Source organism: Melospiza melodia, chromosome 13 (genome assembly GCF_035770615.1).
Source record: "Melospiza melodia melodia isolate bMelMel2 chromosome 13, bMelMel2.pri, whole genome shotgun sequence".
Taxonomy (NCBI): Eukaryota; Metazoa; Chordata; class Aves; order Passeriformes; family Passerellidae; genus Melospiza; species Melospiza melodia.
Genome location: NC_086206.1, coordinates 12,495,572 through 12,519,197, shown reverse-complemented (window position 1 = coordinate 12,519,197; position 23,626 = coordinate 12,495,572). Strand labels below are relative to the sequence as shown.

Below are 23,626 nucleotides of genomic sequence, written 5' to 3'. Positions count from 1 at the left end.
TCAGTGTCACTGGAAAGCAACTACCAAAGCCTTTAGAAGTTCATATTTCAATTTTAAAGCTGAGGCTATTTTAGCTAACGTCCCCAAGGCAATTGTCTGGTCAAATGTCAGAGTTTTATACTGCTAAAGGAAATCACTATGTTTATGAGATCTCTGCAGTTTGGGAACCACATTAAACCCCATTTGAGTTTTTCAGATTATACTGTGTTGGGGATATCTCTGTTTTCCCTGTGTTTGGAACATATCTCAATCTCCTTGTATTCCTATGAGCCATTGAAAATATCTCCCTCTATTGTGTTTAAATATGAGCTTCATCACTGTAGGATTTTTCTCCACTAATTCACTTATTAAAAAAGAAAAAAATCTTTCAATTGATGTTGTTTCTGTATGCTTCTGAGTCTGATATCCTACAAATTAGTAATTTATTTACTTTTTCATTAGCAAAACATTGCTTGAATTTTGGTATTTCATAACTAATGCCAAGCTTCAGACTTTAATTTAACCCTTTGATGCCCAAGATTCCCCTTCCTTTTTGTCTCTCTGGGCTTGGGTTTCTGCCCTACCCACTGCATTACTGACACCAGGGATTGGCTGTTTTGCTTTGGCACAGGCTCAGTGCAGGTGTTCCTGTGGCTGCAGAGGAGCTCTGTCAGCTGCCCTGCACATGAGTTTCACCCTGCCCATGTTCATGAGCTGGTTGCACCTCAGAGATCCCCTGGCCATGTAATCTGGTCTAAGCCATTTGGAGTCTTACATATCCACTCAAGTAATGTGGCTTGAAAGCATTTCTTGATTTGCAGACTTTAAAACCCCATATTTTCTCCACCACTACACTAAAGGGCTTGTTCCTCTGCCAGGCCTGAGTTGTTAAAACACTTTGCCTTTTTTCTAGCAGTGGGCTTGTTCTCAGGTTTTTAATGTCTCCTCTAGTTTGGGGTTTATACATGTCTGAGTATCATGACACCTACAAGTTAGCATAAAATTCCATGTACAGTGAATCCCACTGAATTTGTCAGTTCAAAGAGCTTGAGATGCCCAAAAAAACCTATGGAAATGTGTTTAAGTTTGGTTTTGAAAGAAGACTTGGCCAGAGAAGCTGAACTGCTACATTATACGGAAGCACTGATGATGGACATAAATGTGGAGGTTCCTACTCCAAGAAGCTTTCCTCCCAAAGCTTTTAACTGACATGCCTTACACTTAATTTTGTTAATATTTAAGGCTACTCCTAGAGTAATCTGTATTGAAGACTTTCCTTTACAAAACCCAGTATGAATAACACACTATCTGATGAGAAGCTACACCTTTAACCACAGAAGGGAATGAACTCACTTTTGTGTTTCCATGAAAAGCAGTGTTCTCTCCTCCACCCTCCCAGTCCCTTGTGTGTGGTTATGTGACCAGCACTGGCACAGGGCTGCAGCACTTGCCCATACACAGGAGCTCCCATGTCTGAAACAGGACAATGCAAAAGAAGCATTTTAGTAGCAAGAGAGAGGGAAATAATATTCACAGTACAGTTTTTCTTTCTATGGTCAATGTTGTTTTTTTTTTTTTTTAGCTTTATAGTCCTCATATTTCTGCTAGATCCTCCCCATCTTTGAAAAGCAACAGGTACCAGATGCAGAGAAGATAGCACTGAGCTAAGCCTGGAAGCTAAATTTTCTGATTATCTTTCATATAATGAGCATCTGTACTTTTTATATTTTATTTATCTAAACAAGTACCTCCATTTCCTTCTGGTATTTTTTTTCCTTCATGTTATTGGCTGACACCCAAGTAGGCAAAGTATTTCAGTGCCATCCCATTTCTAGGTTCAAATAAAATTTTTAAAAAATTAAAAAGAAAGAAACAGTGTAAGGTTGATCACACACTTGTTATTAAGTCAAAGCCGGATTCAAGTGTTTGTGTGAGGTAGAATTATCTCATTCTTTTTGTCTGTGTCTTTCTGTGATCTACCAGTCAAGTATGTGATTGGATTTCAGCTCAACAAAACCTTAAATTACACACCTATTGTGCCTGAGCTAAGCCTAGTTTCACAGCACTGGAGAAGGCTCCTCACTGCTCTTTTGGCACTGTTCGATCTGGCTCCTGCTATCATCCGCAGGTTGATGAATGAGTAATAGGATTAGAAAGTCTCATCTCTGAAATGCTATAATTGTCACATTTGGTGAATTGACAAAGGCTTGGGTGATGGAGAGGTGCTCCATAATGTAAAGTCATACATTCAATCTGCACTCACTGGCCAAGGCTAGGAGAATGGGAGGAATAAAAAGAATCCCTTCAGCTTCCCATTTGTCCAGCATACACAGATATCTCACCCTCTAAATTAGCCTTTTATGCATGAGTTTGTTGGAAAGCAGAGTGCTCTGCTTCTTAGAGGCTCTTATCTCTCTGGAAGGAAGATGATATACTTGTTGATTCTTTGGTTAGTGCATGAGATTAAAAAGTCTAGGAGGGCCAGAGCAGGGGGCAGATTTTCATGTCTACCCAGAAATCTCCAATTCAAAACACCAGGGGAGAGATCTTCCCCCAGGCAAGCAGAAAAGCGCAGCTCAAGCCTTGACTCAACAGTTGAGGATCTGAGCCTCTGTTTCCACATGGACTGTCTTTCCATCCACCACCTCAGGGTCAGTAGCACACTGATTCTGACAGAAACTCCACACATTTCTCTCTGTAGGCCCACCTGTATCAGCCAAGATGTATCTGAAAATGGACAAAGTTTTCAGTGGCTCCTATTCCAAGTCTCTTCTAAAAGGGTAGGTCTCCAAAGAAATTTACAAGCCAGGCTTGGGTAGATGTGTTACCAAGGTACACTGGGGACTTGCCTGCCTAAATAGTTATGTGGACATAGTAGTGAACAGCTTAACAGCAGAAAACAAACAGAAGGAAAATATAGGTTTTACTTACCCTTTCTTCTATTTACTGTTTTAACTTTCACTGCTTACAAGCAATGGTGAAAACCCTGTTTTCAAATAGAAGAATGGAGAATTAAAAAAATATAAAGGAGCAGTTCTCTATTCCAAAGCACCATCAGCACTGCCTTCTCCTGAGAAATGGCTTCTTGCCATGCATACAAATTAACACAGAACTTTATTCCTGTTCACCTTTTATTAAAAAAGAATTTCAGAAGCCAACATCACTTCTGCTGAAAGAATGTGTCCCCAAATGCTCTACAGATGCAGCATGTGAGGTCAACATTCACCATCCCCTTTCTCTGTCAGTGTGAGTTTCACTTTAATTACAAGTGCATGTTTTGCACATTGTAAAACTACCCCTGGATCTGACCACCATAAGAAAAAGAACATTTAGCTCAGGAAACAGTAGCTGACCCTGTCTGCTCTTTTTCTTCCTTGGCATCAGCTAAGACTATTAACACCTTATGTGTGTTGCCTGTGTGTCCCACATATGTGTGCTCTGCATCCATTTCATGCAGTACCTGTCATAAGTGCATACTCAAAGCTGCCCACTGGGAATTCTCTGCTTTGTTTGACTCCTCTTCTTGCTGTCTTGCTTAGCTATTGAATTCATCTGCTTGACAGAGAAACCTTTCTGTGTATTAAAAGCTTTGTCCTTGGAAAGCTGTGACATTAGACTTAAACACATAGAGGCCTTTTTCACCTCCCAGTTCACTTCCTAATTATTCATTCCCAACAGAGGAAACCAGGAGAAACCTCGGCAGCCAATGTAAACATTTTGTAGTGGAAGGCAATTTTTTTTCTCCCCAAGAGCACAGTGTGGCCATGATAGTTGAGCTCCTTACTGAGAAATTGCTCTGGCTTTTGTACAGAAAGCAAGAAACAGAAAAATGGCAAATAAGAATTTTTTGGGGAAAGAACTAAAACAGAGTAAAACAGACCACTTGATGGTGACTATTTTGCTCTGAGAGTCCTTTGCCAAATAATTTCAGAAAAAAGGTCCAAGTCTCCAATGTATGTTCCATTTACAATTTTCACTTTCTTCCTCCCCAGATCAGAGCAGCTTTCCTACATGCTCGACTAGTGCCTTGTAACACAGAACAAGATCACCAGTAGATGTTGCTTTAGAGATTTTCCACCTAATGTGGCAGCTGCTCTAAGGAATCACTTTCCACTAGACCAGTGTCTCCCTGTGGGAACACCTTCCCCCTTTTCACACACTCAAACTGAGATGGTCGCCTTTCAGAGCACTCTGTTATTAATGGAAATAGGTGCCCTGTGCAAACAATTTGCAGAACCAGGGCTACAGCCAATATTTTTCCAGTCTCACTCTAACCTTAACTGCAACACACAATATTGGCCCACTCCCAGGAACTGTCAGTGGGAAGCAGCATACAGCAACAGGCCACCCACTTACTGTTTTCTTAGAGAAAGTTTGCCAGGAGTGATACGCAGCTTGCACCACCTTCCTGAAACGTTTCCACACTCCCTGAGCCTGCGCAGGTCTGCTCCTACCAACACCTCCCATTTCAAACTGCCCTGCTCCACCTCCTTCCACACAGCCCAATCTTCTCCTCCAATTGCTTCCTTTTTCCCCATCACCTTTTCCTGGCTCTGTGCCTCTCTTCGGGCTGTTCCTAACGCCTGGGACAACCTCTGATTAATGTTCAGCAAACAGCCTCCTCCACAGACCAGACCACACCCAGCAGGCTCTGCTTCTCTTATGGGCATCATCCTGTCTCGTGCCTTCCACCTTTCCAAAGAGGAGGCTCTGACTTGCTCAACAGTGAACAGCACCCTTTGTTTCTTCAAAGCTACATAACAGTTTGTGAGTGTGCCACTCTGCAAGTGCCACCAGAGCTTTGCATGCAGTCAATGGAGCAGTTTTACACAAAATTAGCTACTGTCATCTCTAAACCAAAGCAAATGTACAGCATCAATCCAGAGCTGCTCTGTGCTTTGAGAGTTTTTGGGCACCTTTTCATAACTACTGATAAATACCATCACATCATCTCATAACTATTTGTTTGACAACTAGTGCCATGGTACCATTTTTTCTTCTCCAGTTACACCAGGAGTCACTATTAAGTGGAAATATCCTCATTGCTCTGTAGCTAAGGAATTAATAACACACTGGCAAGTAAGTCACTTTTGCGATTTGTTGCTGTATATTTTTTTCTGTCAGCATTCTTTTTTTGTTTTAATTTATAGGTAAGTTACTCAACTAGCTTGATTTGGTGCATTATGCCATACATGTCACAGTATTTTGCAAAATTCATACCCAGGAATCATTGTCATTGATAATGGAACATCTAAAATGAACTGAGAACAGAAGAACAGTTTATTTTAGTAATTGAAAATGAACAAATATGGTATAATTTTTAGCTTAGATGGCTTTATACATGTATTTGACCCCTTGGAGCAAAATTTAACTTTCCTTGTTTGAGAAAAGGTAAGCTAAAATGGGAAACAGTTGAGTGACTTCTCACTGTATTAAATTCACTTTTCTCAAGACCAGCAATACTCCCATCATTACACTGTTTCTGTATTAAAATCTAATTCTGAAATTTTGACAAAGTACATGTTTAACACAGGTCAGCAGTATATTGACAGGATGTTAATTTTAAATTGTGTCAGCATTTCCTGTCTTGAGTGTTAATGTCAATTAGCACCTTGCTGCATAACCTCCAAGTCCTCCCTTATTACCGGAAAGTGGCAAAGCAACAGCAAAAGCACTTCTATTCAAAACACCACTCACTATCAGCCAAACAAAGAGCTGTCATAACAAAACCAGCGAGGTGAAGGTGCCTAAGCTGCTATGGATTTGAGGTTAGAAGCCTTAGTCTTTTTCCTTATTCCTGATATTAAAAGTATAAGTGTGTCAACTTGGAGTGAAAGGCTAATTACTTTTAGGCTCTTTGAAAAGTGTGTTACCATTCAGAAATCTCTAAGCCTGACATAAAGCCCTTGGCTTTAGATTGCACAGTGTTTAGCTCACTGTAGGTCATCCATTAGTATCCTTAACACACTCTGAAATGTACAGTCTCATTCTGGGAAATGGGAGCATTTCTGCACACCTGATTTTTTTGGCATTTCATACGTGATGTGGAAAGCACAAGTTCCAGCCTTCAGCATCTCAGTGACACCTCACTCCTGGGTGCCCAGTGAATAAACCTGGTGACTTTGTACATGTGTTTTTAAACCACTGTATAAGGACATCTTGATAAATGACACAAAATTCTCAGCCTACTCTATCCTTTGACAGCAGTTCACAATGCAAATGTGCATAAGAAAGTCTAGATGTATATACATCTAGGCCTGCTACCCTTTCTTGCATTTATCTACTCTGTTAAATTCAACAGTGTAAATTCAACCCGGGGTAAAAAAATCTGGCTTAAGTGAAGTGAAAGGTCTTCCATTATGTCACTAACCTCAATGCCTGTCTTTCTCAGAATATAGATGTGGAAAATAGAAAGTGTGTTACAGTCTTTTCCATCAGCTCTAATCCCAGATTTTGTTGCCTGTTAAGACCAAAAAAAAAAAAAAAAAATAAAAAAAGAACAAGACAAGGATTTTCATCAACAATTCAATGTAAAGCCTAATGCTTTTGAAGTTAATTAGTGTTCACATTTTGAACAACAGCTGTTTACTTTTAAATTTGACTTTGGTCACTTTTGCAATTTTTAACTAGCTGGTCCTTATAAAGAAATATTTTGGAAAGCGCATTACCATTCATCTTGACCATGACAGAAAATAGGAATGAGAGAGAAGCATATTATAAAATTATAAAGGACTAAAATACATTATTTCTCTGCAAGCCAAAAGCTCAATGAGCTTTAGCAATCTACAGTGAGCTACACAGTACTGCACCAAAGTGTAGTCATTCCACGCTAGATTGTGGCTTCTCACCGAGGTGAAGTGGGGCTTACTGTGGGTGTGATTATCACCCTCTGTGCCCCAGGTGAGTACAGCCAGTGCTGGCAGTGAAATCACACCAGCACTTACTCCTGCAGCTCAGACACTGTGTGTGGAAACCAGTTGTTCAAAGTATGAAATGCATTTCCATACTCGCCCCCAGCGAACGCCGTGTTGCTTCGGTTGTGCCTTTGTTCCCCTGGGCAGCAGCTCAAGGTGTGGCTGGCATCACGCAGTAAATCTCCTGCTCTTGAGATCTGCTGTAGAGATGACACAGGCATTATGTACAGACATTGCACTGGGTGCCTATGCCCTGCCAGATTCTAAACAAATTGGCCAAACAAATTAATGCCACACACCCTAAATTGGCTGAACAAATTAATGCAACACGCCCTTTGCACAAGAGTGTCTTTGAAGGCCAAAGACCATGCGTGTTACAGCAAGATGCATTCTACCAAACAGGGTGTTTCAAACAAATCTGTTTTGAGAAAAGAGAAACAGTGTATTGTAGTTTCAAGTTAGAGCAGGGCTTTCACATAAGAGCTTTTCAGACACCAACACTCTGTGTTGACATTTAATTACTAAACTCTTAAAACAAATAATTTGTATGAGCAAATACTCCTCAATCATTTCATAATAATGCAACTAGTGTTTCTTGGCAGTTAGAACAAAACCAGAAGCATGTTGAAATCACACACACAATGCCTTGTTCTGACATGGGAAGAGGTGCCAGATAGAGCAGTGTGAACCCTCCAGGCTGCGGGAGCTGATGGGATTCAGGAACTGAGTGCTGCAGTTTTGTTCCCAGGGGCTGGCAGCAAATCAGTCCCAGCAGGTTCACTTGGAGGTTGGAGTTTACTGAATTTCATTCTCCAAACAACCCTCCCTCCTGCTGCTGAAGGTCCTTTCTTCCACCAAGCCCCAAAACTCCCAGCAGAGGATTAAGGGAGTGTGCATTCTTGAGGCTTGTTGGGCAAGAGAGGTTGCTGGAAAGGCAAGAGCCTGGCAGAGGAGCAGCAGATATGTGCTTTTTGTTGCTCTCTGTATGCCATGTACCTTAATCAATGGAACATTTCCTTCCACCTACCTTTCAGTGTGATCTATTGCAACATTTGCACATCTCTGCTACCAAGCAGCTAAGCTCCAAACCCATTCTAACCAACATGTAAAACCCACACCTTCAGTTTCTCATTTCCTCTGTCAAAAGGTCTCATGCAGTGCAGCAGAAAATACTGGAATGGTGATGGTCTTATTTAAGTCCTTCTTTTTCTCATGTTGCTCTCCTTTTCTCATCAAGCTCTTCAGGACAATGTCTAAGACTCCTCAAGAAATTTTTCATCTAGCAGCAATATTGCTCTCCTAACACATGGTTCCACATTCAAAACTATCTGCTTACCTACGTAGCCCCCCTCAGTATTTGGGTCTTTCATGAAGAGTGATGTTAAAAGGACGTTAAAAGAAAAAATAACTTTCTCATGAAATTTAAACCATTTAAATTTAAAGAATTAGAGATTTAAAGCTGCAGTAAAATAGCTTTGCAAGTAGGAATCACAGCTTTGCCTTGCTGTGTTTCTCCATGTCCAAGTCTCATTAATATGTTACTATACAGCATCTGCAGCTAAAAGATCTCTGTAACACAAGTGGTGTTGTTTGGTGGTTTGAATGTTTTTTTAAAGAGTCAGGAGCTCCCAAACTTAATGTGAAATAGTTTTTGGTTTGAGTTGTCACACTGAGATCAACTAGGGCCCCTCCTTCCTCATTTTCCTTCCCTCCTTGCATTTCCACCTGCCTACTCCAAGTCTTCCCTTTACTCCCTGCTATACTCTAATCTCCTTACAACTTTCTCTCCTTCACACAGTAATCCTGCCACTCCCCAGGCATCTTCTTTCATGTGCATATCCACTGACACATCTCCCCTTCATCACTGTAGTGTATCCCTCCCTCCTGTTTCTATGTATCTGTCCTGCTGCTCTTAAGTAAAATTAGTGAATTAGAGTGGAAACTTGAGAGACAACCCATTTAAACAACCAGTTGAAGCAGAAGACTGCTTTAAATGGTGAAGGATCTGGCCTAAGTTTAATGCCCAGACTTTCTTACAAGCGTTATACTGGAGAAGGCTTCTTTGTGGACCCTTCACCTAAACTGCCTTGCTGGCCAATAATACTTTAATAATATTCCAAGTTTGTATTAGTGGTCTCAGTTAGTGCCTTCAGTTTGTGGATCTCTTAAACACTAAGATTGTGCCAGCATCTTGCCCTCCTCTCTAATTAGGAGCCACCTATTGTGTTCCATTTTTCTCTCTGAAAATTGCTGCTGCAGCCTTGCTATCAGCTCAGTATCATGCCATTAGTCAGAAGGGCAAATGTGTGGTGTCCTTGACATGTCAGCTAGAAACGTCTGGCCCCCTTCTCTCTGGGGAGCCAGCCTATAAGCTCTGTAATGCATTTAACCTCTATCACCTCAGGGAGTAAGAGTCTCCACAAGCAGTTTGCTGCTGCCCCACCCCTAAGCTAACTCATTTACCTTATTTTTCCTTACAATGTTGAATAAATTACACTCCACCCTTTAAAAGTTATTATGGTTAGTATATGACTTGCTAAAGAGTTGTTTATAATTCCTGTAACTCTAAATTATAGCTTTAATCTCATAACACAGAACATTAATAAACATGGCAAGGCACTTTGAATTAATAGCCTAACTTGTATTCACATATTTAGACACGCTTATATTTGTATACTTCTTTTAGCATATTACAACACATAGGCCAGATTCTGATCTCCATGTCAAAGGAGAATGAAAAAAAAAGAGAAAAATAAAAAACAAGACAGAGAATAAACAATATAGGCCATCAAAAGAAGTATAATGTTTTGTTAAAATTACTAATTTCTATTGCAAAACACTGAACAGCTGGCTTTCACAATGCATCCACAAGCAAGAATTTGATCTGAGTTTCTGTTTAGTTTTCATTTGGACAGGCTGATCTTTAAAGACAAGTGTATTCTTTCTGCAGTCCTCAAAGGTTTATTAAATTTGATAAAGGCCATATCCCTTGGCTGTTGATAGTTGGTTCAATAATGAATCCAGCTGCTTAAATGTGAATGTTTAAAGGAAGACCAATTCTTCAGGCAAAAGATGTGCAAAAGCCAGTGCTGCACAAATACTTGGAAATTCCTTGTAAAATTAATTCCCATTTTTATGCTTATTAACTTTTCACATATTTTTTGTATATTTGTTTTATCAAACATTCAAAGTGCAAACCAAGAATGTTCACCCTTGCATGAAAAATTATGAAGGCCATAGAAAACACATTCCAAGACTGCAAACCCAAGAACTCACAACTAGAAAATGTTATTATTCTTGACAGGGAATTTCTACATATAAACCAAAAAATATGAAGTGTCATGAGATTTTCCTTAATTGAGTTATGCCTGAGAGAAATGACAGTTGTAGCCATTTGGAAACCACAAGTTTGAAAACTAATGTGTTTAAAAGCAAAACAGAACACAAGATTAAAAAGGCAGCCCAATAATCTTGAAATTTCCTGAATTATTCACAGCATCAAATAATTTTCATAAATACAATAAGGAATGCAAAAGCCTGTGATTCTGGAAGATGGAAACCACAGTCCTGCCACAACCCAGGCCACATCTCCTTTATTAAAGCCAACCCTGGAGTCTCATGGTAGTGCCCATATGCACGGTCCCCTTTGCAGCACCAAACCCTCATTTCAAAGGTTTGGAGCCAAACTTCTTACTGAGCAGCACTCCACACATTTCTCAGAGCCATCACCACCTGGGGAAATAGCTTGATTTCTTGCTATGGCCAAAGAGATAAATATTTCCAATCTACCTCTGCAAAGATTTTTTTTTTTTTTTTTCCTTTTTGTGGAGGGAGAAGTAATATTTAATGGTTTTCACTGCATCATCTTGGATTTTGTTGGTTCAACTTTGTTAAAATGTTTAAAGCCCTGTAGCTAAGTGACCTTAAATAAAAACATTTCCACAAAGGAAGCTGCTGTTAGGCTTCGTAGTAGTGGAGAAAAGCCTGAAACATTAAATCTTCAGTCGGAAGACACACAGAAAAGAATTGCAGCTTTAATTTTTGGGAAGTTTGTAACTAAATTCTTCATTTTACTGTGTTTGTATAGAGAGGAGGGCTCCTAGTTATGACTTTTGCATGCTGTTACTGGCAATACTAATGTAAATTTTAAACTAAACCTGGTACTATTTATTAATTAAATCAACTCCACCCAATTCACACAATAGTGTATATTAACTGCTTTCTGACTTGTAAGATCAGTAAATTAATAAACTACATTTGAAAGGAAAAAGAGGTGACGTGCTCTGAAAACAATATTGACAGTCCTAGGATAAGGATCTGCATCAGATCTTACTTTAAAGCATTTGGCCTCAGGAGGGAGGGTTTAGCAGTTGAAACTCATCCTATTCCATCAGATAGATTAGTCCAGGGCACAGGAGTCTTTTACAGCCACTGTGAGAGTATATTAGCTACAACCTGCTGCTGGGAAATGGCCACAAGGAGCTGGAAGCACCAGTGTTCATGCCCATGGCCAGTTACAGAGACCTTAGAACATCCCCCAGCCACACGTTTGCTGTGCCCCTGCAGACCACAGTCACTGGAGGTAATGAATTAATTCTTCAAAATGCAGACTGCAAAGGTGAGAATGGAACTCTGCTTCAGCCCAAGGCAGGCTTTATCTGTACACAGGCAAGGCCAGATGACTTCCACAAGAAAAAATGAATGAACTAGAGATTGGGAAACAGTGGTAAAAACCCCAACAGTATAAAAAGTGGATGTTTTAGGAACAAATAACAGTAATAACTTTGCAGTGAAGTGCAAACATCTCAGCTGACAGTAACCTGGGCATATTTATCTTTCATAAGGTGGCAAGCAAGCTTGCTGATGTAGACATAAAAAGCAAAACAAAATCCTAGAATACGAGTCAAGGCATGTCAGCCCTGGGAAAATGCGCCAAGTCTCTGTACCACATGGCCTGGAGAATTGGGTATGGATCTTCCCAATCAGGGCATCAGAATTAAGGCAAATTCAATCTGAAACAGGAGTAGAAAAAAGGAAAGTAGGAAGTTCAGGGCCATGAAGAGCACAGTCTATGACAGGAGGCTAAAAGCCCACAGCCCAGCTAGGAAAAGAAGGCTGCCAACTAATTGGCAAATTTATACTGAATGCTGCATGCAAACACCCAAAGCATAGAGCAATTATCCTTCATGCCAAGGAAAAAAGGGGAAAAAGTGACCTGGGAATGGGAAAGCTGAGAATCATAATTTCCCAGAACAGCCAAGAGGAACAGCACAGAACATATAATCACAGTATTCAAAAAAGAATAGTGGATGTTCAAAGTCGGATGAAGCAAGTTGTTACCAAATCTGTGCAGGCCATCAGGAGCTACAAGAACCCTGTAACCAGCACTGGGAAAGTCTGGTGCACTCACATAGAAGAAAATAGAGCTTGGCTTGGAAAGGGGCATCAGGGCAAGTAGGACAACAGGATGAATGAAAGATTTTTCCTATTCCAAGCTGGTGATTTCAGTTTTGAAGCCCCCAAAACAGCACCAAGATGTTCAGCAGTAACATCCTTTTAGGGAGTCAAAAATAAAGATATGACATATTCCAGTTTTAATGTCCTTACTGAGGTAATATTCACACAAATGTTCTGATTATCAGCTTTCACTTAAAAATAAAATAGAAGGAACATCTCAAATGCTGAAATGGCCAGTAAATGAACCCTACTTCCCCAATTTTCTTTTCCCAACTGCTATGAAGTGCAATTAAGTTGGTTTACAACACTGGGCAAAAGAGATTTTCTGCTTAATAAGGAAATACCTAATAACTGGCCATAAGGTAAATGACATTAACTAGTGAGCCATTTGGCTCTAAATTATCATAACCCAGAGGATTTTAACTGCATTGGCCTCTGCTCTTCAAGAGGTTTTCATTTCAGGAGTGAATCAGTGCTAAAATATCATACTAGGGATGGAAGAGTACATTGGGTGTAAATCTGGACACCAGTGACCTTCTGGAAAAACCTTTGTGCACGCTTTTCATCACTGCGGGAAGACTCAGGACATCCTGGTTCAATTTCCCTGCATTGGAAATTGGAACATTCCTTGGACACTGTGGACAAAGGAGGGTTGAACCTCAGGAGCTGAAATCCCTACAGCCAAGGCTGAGGGCAGAGAATGGCAACTCTGCAGACTAACAGCAAGGCAGAAGATAACAATTGAGAAACAAGAGGTCCACATGTGGAATTACTTAACTAGTAATGGCTAGAGTCCAGTGGAAATAAAGATCCAATAATTTTTGTTTTGAAAACAAAATATATTTTTTTAAACCTACTACAAAGAAGTTTTCAGCAGTTGCAGTTGAAGTCATTTCAGTCTTGAGCAAAGATAATTTCAAACACTGAAAAATGTGCCTAGCACATCTATCAATGCAGTTTGCATTGGTAGAATCTGCTGTTAATTGCCTCCAGAGGGTTTGAACAATTCACTATATTTAAACAAGATCTGAGTGCTTTAAAACTTCTGTAGGTAAAGAAAATATTTCTCAGGTAGTGGCTCTAATTCAGATCTCAGCTCCTTCGAATCTCTGTTCTCAATCTATCTTGAGTTATTTCTCTACCAGCTGCACAGATAATTTAGGCTTAAATAACAATATATTAAGGAAATAATAAGAAAGAAAAGTAAAGTAGAACTACTTTAAGCTCACATAGCTCTTAGAGAGTTACAACTTTCCTTTGCTAGTAAATGCCACTGAAAAGCAGAGGGAAACTGTGTTTCTGTGCTGCATGACAGCCATCTAAACTCTTCCCTGCCAGCTCTGCTCAGCCTGTACAGTATAAACCACAACTGTTTAATTATCATGTGTTCTGCCAAAGGTGCAGCCAAGGCTGTTTATAAGGAAACTGAGACAGTAAGCCAAATTTCATTTGCAGATCAGACACGCCTGCTAGCAAGCAAAGCCAAGTTTTAGGTACAGATGAGATCAGTAGTTCTGTCCTCCAGGGAAGGTGGCTGCACCTCAAAAATTAATGAGCAATTTTTCAAATTGATGTGAGGTAAACTAGTTATTTTCACAATTAAGTGCTTTACCAAGCATTTAGGAAATGGTAGATTCTTATTGGACAACCATTTCTGAGGTTCAGCGGGAGAAGATACAATGCAAACCCAAGGTTACATCAAATCTGTGTAACCACTGTGTGAATACCATTGGGACAACATCTCTGCAGGGCAGGGAGAGGACATTCCAGATTCTAAAGACACTGGAATCCAAGCTGAGTAGTTTTCCTGACCATAGTAAATTATTTTGCTTGCTTGCTATAAAGCTGACCTTTAAATTACAAATTGTCCTAATAATTATTAGTTGTTTTCCTTCTGACTCCTGCACTGGTTTATAATGATAATCAATATTTCCCTGTTCCACTGATGAGGAAATGATGAGTCAACACATGAGATTGGTCTTGCTGCTAACCACAGAGCCAGCAGCTACGTGCTAGTCCCCTTCTGCTCTCCTAGCCCACCCCCAAGACAGTTCCTTCCTTCCCTTCCCTCTCTGATGGGGCCATCCCTGCCAAACTTTCCTAAGCAAAAGCCATCCTTGTCAGGATGACTGTGGCTTTTCTTGTCATAATAAGATATGTAATAATACATAGACTTGACAAACTGAACTCACAGCAGGCTGTTGGGGTTTAGGTAAGATTTTATTCCTCAGCCAGCCTTATTGTGTTCTACCAGATAATCAGTGCTTAAATACTGGCTGATCCTGTAATCCTAATGTAAAGTTCCCTTTAAGGCCAGAGGTAACTTTGCCTGCAAAAGATCTGCACTTTTGCCCACAGATAGACATTTTGATGAATTCCTATCAGTTTTCACAAACATCATCACAAAGCAGCCTCTCAAAGCATTAACTTCTAGCAGCTACTTGTGAGCAGTTTCATACATTGCAACCCACAGCATGCTTCTTACTTGTATCCAGGACAGACATACAGAATGTCCTCCTGAATTTCCTGCAATCACAGGTGGAACAATGTGTCCATACTGGAAACCAGTAGAAGTAAATCTACTCCTGCAACAGTGTAAATGCCAGCTATGTTTTTTAGTGCTTCCTGGGCTGTTTATAAAAGGATTTGTTTGGATTTTTTTTTTTTTTTGGGGGGGGTGGGGGGGTGGGGAGTTTGTTCATCTATATAGCCCAGAAAATACAAAGTTTAAACTGACCTGATTCGGAATGGACTCAAAGTTTAAAATTTAAAAACCCAAACCAGCACACAGAAAACAAATATAGCCCTGGCAACAGAAATGAAGGGCCAGCTATCCCTGTTACTCTGAAGACATCCACTTTTATTACATTACATATGATACAAGTCCTAGCTGTCAAAATCCTCAGGAGCACCTAAACAGATAATAAACAATCAGTAAAAGACTTATGGCTACATGTTTTTCATAGTATTGAAAATCACCTGGGAACCATATTTTAATGGAAAATACAGCTTGATGGAGACAAGCTTCATAGATTTATGAAGAAAGTGCAGCACAAATCAAATGGAGGGTTTAGCTTTCCGAAATGATATGGAAGTGCTGGAAAATAGCACCAAACAAAAAAAGAAAGAAAAGAAGGAAGAAAGGACGAAGAAGGGCAAGCAAAGGGGAAGGAAAGAAGTGCCCCTCTAATGATTTATGCTGTAGAGAAGGAATATGCCTACTAGTGATCCTGTTACCTTTACTGCTCTTTGTGATTGTTATTCTTCCCCTAAGAGAGGCGGTCATGTTACACACTGACAGAAAGTTACACCTCTTCAATGTGATTTGCCCACTTAAAACAACATTTATCATGTTGCCAGTTTATAAATCATTTAGGCCAACTAGATTAAGGCTATAGGAAGCCAGCACCCCTAACTGATCCTCATGCCAGATAATTCAGAGACCTGCATTTGTTTACACTAAACCTTATCAGCCAAATATAGGAGAGCCCGGTGCCAGCTGAACTCTGGTTCCTCCATCTGAGTGAGAACACGGGGCAAGGTGCACTTTTAACACATTGAGAGATAGGCTCCTGCTTTGAAGGAAAATATACCTACATCAGTCCACACCATGCCAGTGTCCTGGAAGGCTTCATTGACATGGACAGCTCTTCCTCTACACTTTGGAGGAGCAGAGTCTCCCCACAGAAATAGGAGACAAGCTGAAGAGGTTGAAAGTTAGTCACATATTTTATCTATTTTGTACATAAGCATGTAGAAAATGTCCATTTTTAACCCATGAAAGTATGTTGTCCCCCAGATTCCAGTAAACTCAAATAGTCAAACTCGAAATTGGCCTTTTGTCCTATTAAAACTCTTTGGACACTAAGAGGAGGCTGAAATACCAGCCTGGACATCCGATCCAGGCTGCAGCACTGGCTACAGTTACCAGCTCACAGAAACCGTCTCAGACGTTCATGCAACACAACAGCTCCTACACTGATGCAGTTCCCAACTTAAAGTGGGATTTGAATAAAGTCTCCAAGTCCAGACTTCTTATGGTGCTAGGAGATAAAAAAAAAAAAAATTACAAATTTAAAAAGCTAAACAATAAAAAAAGGATGAGCTCTGGATCTAGAGGATTTCAAACTAATTGAGAAGGAACTAATAACTTAAGTTTGATGATATTTATGTGTGAGACGTAAATATGTCCAGCACACAGGAAGAGGAACTACAGGGACAATTTTCATCCTAGAGGTGATTTTTTTTTTAATCCACAAGGAAAGCTACCCTGGTCTGTGTAAAATAACAGCCAGCCGAAGCTCTTCTGTGAGATCTGGAGGGATGAAGCTCTTCATGGTTTTGTGATTGTATCTGTTTTTAACACAGCAAACTCTTAGGCAAGCAAATTATTCTTAATTCAAAGTATGGGAACACTATCACCCTGTTCACTCGAGATGACCCAGGATGCAGACTTAGCCCACCATACCCTTCTCCACACAGCATCACAGGGCTCACTTCTGGTTCTAATTAAAGGCACATGGACCAAGGATCAGATTAAGATATAAAATAGGTCTTTTTGTGAATGTGATGCATAGCTGCCTTTGACACATCATCCTGAAACACAAAGTAAGCCATGCCTTGCCACAATTACCTTCACAACTAGGGACTGCTATTTTAAATCATCATGATTGCTCTTCTTTCTGTACCTAATTGATTTGAATCCCTCCATTGGTTTGCTCTCTTTTCTCCTTTTGGCATCTTCTAAATTCCAGGTGTGGAATTCAATCCTATGCTCTTCTTGACAACACCTAAAATTCCCAGCACTTTTTGTTAACATGTGCTTTGCCAAGGAGTTTTTCAAGGATATGGTGATTATTTCCTGAGAAGATGGGTATACAAAGATACTTGTCTGCCTCTGACATTCTATCTTGGAGAGGAACTAATATTTTAACACAGAGAGGTTGAAAAGAAGCTGGAAATACACAGTTGATTGTTCCAAACCAGTTACTGATTTAGGAGCAACCAGCTCATGATGCCCTGATGCCCTGAGTCTGTTTTCAGAAGTGCTCAATATAATGCCTTTACATATCTTAAAGAATATTGACTGTTGACTTGGGGATTTGGATATTTATTGTTTGGGTTAAACTGAAATGAGAGCTATCCATAAAAACGATCAGAATAGTAATGAATGAAGAAAGACAACTCACTGCGTTGTGTGAAAGAAATCCAAACAGCTTCATAAAAAAGCTTCCCTTCAGTGAGAATGACACTGAAGAGTGGTGGTCTGAGACCTCCAACACCCTAAAAGTTCAGCAAAGGTCTGTCTGCATCACCACAGAGAGAGAAGTGACCAGTCATCAAAAACATCGTGCATAAAGTGTTCAATGTTTGAACACTTTCAATAGATCCTGTTCTAGGCAAACTGGATTTTAGGGCAGATGGATGACTGCTCACTGTATTTTGTTGGTGATGGACTGTTAGGAAAGCTTCTGGCAGAATGAATTCAAGCAGACAGGTGAGGATCTGATCTGACATGAATGGAAACCCATTCATGGCTCTAGGGGTGAATGTACATCTGATACAGGAAAGGAGATACTGACACAAGGGAAGGGACACAAGTACAGTTCCTCTCCAGTAATGACCCTGAGCACTCACATGACAGACAACAGCAGGAAACACTGAACACCAATTCCTCCAAAATCCAGTTTGGAAACGTGAAATATACAGATTCAGGGTCTTTGTCTTCAATTATTATTTGATTTTTCAGGCTATGATCCACTGTATTTGTACAGGCCTTACAAATACCAGAAGACAAGAACAAGCCCCTGCACAGCATTTGATAAAATTGTGTCAGATAGTGGGAGAAGCCATGCCTAGGGAAGTCTTTCTAGGTATATGTAACACCAAGAAAAAAACCCCAAAAAACAAAAAAACTAAAAGAAAACAAACAAACAAAAAAAAACCAAAAAACACCCCCACACACAAAAAACCTCTGCTAAACAAGATTGTGGTGTTTAAGCAACTAATCAAGGGATGCACAGCTTCTCTGTAATTCTGTAGAAAACAGCTTGTAGGATTTTTACAATGTAGGAAAAAAACCCTGCAGTTTGAGTAAGTTTTATATGAAATGCACAACTTTCAAATGTAGGAACCTCTGAATTTAAGACATCATTGAAGAACCTCTTGAGTACTGAAGATTTAATGGCACTTTTGACCAGAGCTAGAGCACACAGCAGTTTCCACAATGGGAACTCCATTCTCCCTGCTGACCTCCCTCAGCACAAGATTTTCCTCTCACTGCACACCCAGAGCACTGCTTGGAGCCAGTGTCTCTGATCCAGTGTGCCACAGCCCAGCCCAGAGGGGCTGCCCTTCATCTGCACAAACTTGGAGCTCTGGCTGCACCTTTGAAGCACACAATAGGGGTTACAGAAGCTTTTAAAGTATAAATGAGAGAGAGAAAAGAGACAGGGCTCAAATTATCATTACAAGAGAATAATGGAATGACTTTTTTTTTTCAGGAGAAATCACTGAATTTCTTTTCACAAAGGACTCATGTAATAAGTTAATTAAATAGATGCACTACCTAAGATGTTTAACATTAATTTAAATTCAGCATAACTCCACTGGCTTCATTTAAGCTTGTCTGTACTTACACCAGCTATGGACAGAAGTGAACACAGGAGTTTAATAGCTCAAATTCATTTCAAAGAAATGCCAGTATAAACCACCTGCCAGATGCTTAGTCTGCAGGTCTGTTTCTGAGTTTCTCCAGCCTCTTGCCTCTCTTCAGTACAGTCCTACTGAGCTTTTTCTTTCCTATGGGAGCTATTCCTGAACACTGAATCACAATGAATTACAAAATCTCCATCCTCTTATACTCAGTCCAGGACTTGACTCAGGATTGAAGGAAAGCCCTTCCTTACAGCAACAACTGTTAGAGCAAAAATAAATGACCAACAGCAAATATAATTGCAAGTGAGAGGGAAAGGCCCCTCTCTCCTGCCATGACTATTTGTGGTCTGACACTGCTGCCCTGAACCCAAGCGTGAGTCTGTCCCTCCTGCAGCTGTGTCTGCAGAGAGCCTGGGCCCTTGGTCTGTGGCTGGAAGCAGACAGAAGTCACTCATCACAGCAAATCCCAACAACAAGGGTTTGTTCTCATCTCAGCACAATGATCCAGGGAAAAGGATGCCAAAAATCAAATTATTTCTGGTCAGACCCACTAAGAACAAACATGGTGCATCAGACATACCAACAGCAATGACAGTGCTCAGAGAGATGGAATGTGATCAGCAGCACATGAGAACCTGTGTATGAGAGCACAACTTTGCAAATTTTGATTTATCATGCAATAAGAGAGATTTCTTGTGAAACCTTTTCCATGTGCAATAATTTCCCAAGAGAAATTAGTTCTCTTAATGGAGACTTTAAAAAAAAACAAGATTTGGAAAAGCTCTAGGGAATATATACACACTACAGAGAAAATTCCTGCTTGGCAATAGCCATTATTCAGTGACCTCCCAGGTCTTTACCAGTTTCAATTGTGTTACTTTTAAAAGCTTGGTACTGAAATGTTGCACAAAGTGACATGAGTTCTCCTACTCATAACTAAGGTAGAAAAAGTACTTTGCAACAGAGTTATACAGACTTCACAGAAGAAGAAAAAGAGTTTGCTTTGTTTCATCTTATTTTACTGGGAAGTCACTGCTGCTTGGTTTAACAATTGACAAGCCTTCTCAGGTGATGGGAGGAATGAAAAATGTGAGCAGTTAAGAACCCCTGATCACTGAGAAGATATTTGAGACAGAGAGCTCGATTAACTGCTAGCAAAGAGGCAGAGGAGAATATCCTTGCTTTTTACCACTGTGTTTCAGCATAGCAAAGATACACACAAGATCCAATCTTGCATCTGGATCTGAATTTCAGCAGCCACAGCTGGGTAGGAGTTGACATTTAATTTGTCAAGGGTTTTTTTGTAATTGGTTAATACTAATACACATCATCATCCTCAGCCTGCCTTAACTGAACTTACATTTCCAAGAATGTCACACAGTTTAAAACTACTGCAGCTACTGTTTGTCTGCTGAAAGAAATACACAGCAAAAACATCATTGTAAAATACTGATTCATAACTACATCCTACCTATGCATGTCCCCAGCAAACACATGAATTTTGTCTTAGCCCTTTCTGGGTCCAAGTACACCAGAGCAGATTGTATCTGCTATGGCAAAAAGACACAGAAGAAACCCTTCTGACCTTGCTGTCTTGTGACTGGGACAAGCCCACTGATCTCCACAACAACAGCAGGGATGGAAGAGAATGAATCCCTTTGATTACTCAGACAAAAATTCCCTTTGGTCTCTGAGTCTGTGCCTGCACCCAGCATCTGTGCCAATTCCTGGACTGGGAACACCGGTGGTAGATCCTACTGCAATCAAACCAGGAAGACTCAGCAAAATTCAAATAAGAGTTTGAACCTTTCCCTAAAATCCTGAATTCTAGGTCTGAATACCTGGGGTGGGTGCATGTCTATTCCAAAAATATCAGCATGAGTAAGATGAAAACTAGTGTTTATCCCTCTTTAATAACAATTGTTTGAGCAACCTGAATGTAAATGGGCATTAAATGCTTCCCTGCAAACTTTAAACACTCTTCCAACCCTTAAATTTGGCCTCCCAAAATATCAAAGCCTTCTACCTATTTTAGGCCTCTTGGAGATGTGAGTGCTGACCATGAACAGATCAGCCAGAGGGCAGAAATAAGTCAAGGAGAAGAGCAAAAATTCTTTCAATAATTAATTCAAATACAGCCTAAATGGCTTTAGATTGTATGGTGAAGATTTCTACTAGGGAAAAAAGCACCCAAAGGACTGAAGAATCACAAACATTTTTAGTAAGTTAGAACTCCACTATTACTTTTCCATACACAAAATCAGAAAAATATATGCTTTTTGCTCACTCCAAATTTGTGACTGATCATTTCAAAGGAAATTATATTGGTTGATAATTAAGACTAACTATCACCAAAAATTGAAAATACCTGAAAACTAGGTTTGTAGCTGAAATTCAACTTTTACCTTAACTCAGCACACCTAATAACACATTTAAATGCTTTATTGAAAAATAACTTCTAAAAAAATTGTAAATTTACCTCAGAAGAGACACAAACAACATTTTCTGAATTGCTCATCTCTTTAGCTCCTGCCTCTGTAGAACAGAGGGAGCAGAGGGAGTATGCTAGGGAAGACTTTAGAATGACAGTGCGTCACTAAAATAGTCCCTTCACAGTTTTAGTCTCATCCCCACAAAGTCTTTTAAGATAAAAATCAGTTAAAATGCGTGATAAGTATTTAAGTGAATTAAATAGTCTTATTAGTTTCTGTTCTTAATGAGAATTCAGTACCAATCTACCCAAGTTCACAGTCTTTTGCTCATCAACCCCAAATTACATGATTTGAGCCAACCAGGTATCAATATATGTTTATATGTATATGTTTATTTTCCCTTAGGACTTGCACCCATTCTGCAATGATGAAGAAGCTCCAAAATCATTAGAAGGGCTAAATGAGGGTACTCAAGAGAACAAGAAGAGCCCTCTACTACTAATTTTACTCTTAGCACAGTCATCCTCTGAAGTTAGAGGCACACATATATAATCTGGGAAGTCTTCCAGGTTTCTCTTTAAGAAAATGAAGTTCCCATCACTGGCTGCATTAAGGGCATTTCTGTTTTTCCACCAGGCCAGCAGCAATGCTGAGTAGGGCTCTGAACACACACTTGGAGGTGGGGCAGCGTGCAGCCCTGTCCTGGAGGAGCTACAAAAGCTGTCATCACCATCCCCAGTGTGCTGAGCATCGTGGTTTCCCAACCCTGCCATCACATGTTTGTGCACTGCTCTACAGCAAAACCCATCACAGGGCTGGCCACGTGCAGCACAGCCCTGATCCAGGATGTCAGCTTCCAATTTCATTTTTTCAGAGAAAGCATAACTCTTTTTGATTGCTATTTCAGCTATTTTGACTGTGAAAATCTTCAAAATGCACATTCATTACATGAAGACATGTTCATTACTAATGACAAAATCTAAAGAAAATCCAACATTTCCCAATAACTAATTATCCATGGAGTAGAAGTATTTAGACAGTGTGCTAATGCCACAGTCTGAAATTGGTTTTCCTCCCTCAATTTTCAAAATTCTCATTAGTCCTTCTCTTGAATGCCCAATTCTCCAGTTTTCCCTACCATAAATGTCATGAGATATTTCAACAAACTGGGAATATAGTAAGTAAATAAATAATAAATTCTAAACTCCATGGGATCATATCAAACAAATTAGGGTAACTAGAAATCTTTGTACCTTAGGATTGTACCCTTGCTAACTGATGATGGAGACAGAAAGAATAAAGATCAATATGAGGGCTAAACTGAGAATATTACAAGAGAAGAAGAAAATCTCAACTGCTGAATTATTTAATTGACTTATATGAAGTTATAGACATTTTCACAGGTAAAGACTGCTTCACTCAGCTAAGCTAGCAAAGACCATCACACCAAATGCAATGTCAAAATAAAATATTCAGTGCATACTACATTTGCTTATGTCAGATTTGAGAATGTCTCCATTTCAAAATGTGAAGAAGATATCACTGAATTGTCAGGGTGTTGCAGAACTCTTGCCACTTGTTCACAGTGGAGTGTTTGGGATTAAAACATTTCTTGTGAATAAATTAATGAAGTAATATAAAAATTGACAGCTCAGCTATAACATCTGCTCATCCATAAAAAAGTCACTCCACCCAGCTGAGTGGGTGAAGTAAATATTACAAGGTTGAATTAATGTAGGTACTGATGGAAATATGACCTTTTTAATCAGCATAATTTCAAAATAAATTCCTAAGTAATAAAAATTAAAACACATATGCTATAATGAGTGGAGTGAGATGATCTGGATTAATCAGCCATTGCTGTACTCTTAAGTGGGCCTGCCCCATTAGTGCCTAATGTTCTTCCCTCCCACCTGCAATGAGACTCATAGCCACTCACATAGAAATCTTGCTTATGCAACAGCTTTTTGAGCCAGTATCCAAGTGTATTAGAAATTATCTGAAAAAGCTCCATCTATATCAAGCCATTTCCCTTTTCAACAAAGCTCTCACAAATGACACAACACTGGGCAGCAGATTAACACCAAATATTTGAAAAATTACCTGAAAAGAATCTGAAGCAAAAAAGATCTCGCCAAGAAAGCTCAGCCTGCTACCAGCTCAGGACATAAATGCCAACTCCACAAA

At 39.8% G+C, this 23,626-nt stretch overlaps 1 long non-coding RNA gene across 1 annotated transcript in view; it reads right to left on the bottom strand.

Annotated features, from left to right (window-relative positions):
• Nucleotides 1-1,331: 1,331 nt before the first annotated feature.
• LOC134424042 (uncharacterized) overlaps nucleotides 1,332-23,626 on the bottom strand; it is a 43,346-nt gene continuing 21,051 nt past the window's right edge. The window contains exons 2-5 of the long non-coding RNA XR_010029316.1: nucleotides 6,987-7,093; nucleotides 6,350-6,439; nucleotides 2,911-2,965; nucleotides 1,332-1,452 (exon numbers count right to left, since the gene is read on the bottom strand). This is a non-coding gene — a long non-coding RNA (uncharacterized LOC134424042). The remainder of the gene's footprint in view (nucleotides 1,453-2,910; nucleotides 2,966-6,349; nucleotides 6,440-6,986; nucleotides 7,094-23,626) is intronic.